The following is a 771-nucleotide window of genomic DNA, read 5'->3' as shown; positions in this document are numbered from 1 at the left end:
AAGTTACAGACAGAATCCATGCTCATTTCTGCCTAAAGCCTATGTTTTGTTTGTTAAGCCATGTATAAGATCACTCAAATGAGACATCTGAAGAGAAACTTAACGTAAATTGCTAGTAAACTCATATTTTATGCTAGAGAAAAAGGAGGGGCACAGTATTGTTTTCAGGAACCATACACGTATGGAATATACAAATAGATTCATTCTTCTTGAGACCCTATTCTTGAGACATTAGCAAGTAAGTGATACACTATTTTGAGAGAGGTTGGCTATCAGAAGAGTATGTATATGATCATGAAATAAAATGGGGGGGAAAGGGAAGTTCAAGAGAATTATTTTGTCAATGATATTAAATTCTGGGATGATTGGAGAAGAAAAAGTTTCAGCCTGGGAAGTCAATTTTATTTCACAATTAGGAAATGATTATAACATTATCAGTCGGAGTTTTATCACAAAAAATAAAGTCATTTCAAGTAGAGAATGATTTATTAAAGGAAATTGGAGATGTACATAAACTCGGGAAGAATTGGAAAGAAAGGAACAGCAGACTGCGTTCAGAAAATACCAAAGTGGGAATATCTGAAATTTCTGCAGCCAATAAACCCAGATTTCTATAACAGCAAAGTGAGTACTTCTCATGAAAAGCCTCATAATCCAAGAGATATTCTGAACTCCCTGCTCAGAGTAGAAGTAATTTCAGTTGCCTGCCTACAACAGGAGTTTCTCAGCAGGACTCCAAAAACAAGGAAAGTTGCTACTGAAGTTCTAAGC

This window comes from Propithecus coquereli, unplaced genomic scaffold (genome assembly GCF_000956105.1).
Source record: "Propithecus coquereli isolate 6110/MARCELLA unplaced genomic scaffold, Pcoq_1.0 Scaffold114, whole genome shotgun sequence".
Taxonomy (NCBI): Eukaryota; Metazoa; Chordata; class Mammalia; order Primates; family Indriidae; genus Propithecus; species Propithecus coquereli.
Note: the sequence above shows the minus strand (reverse complement) of the source record.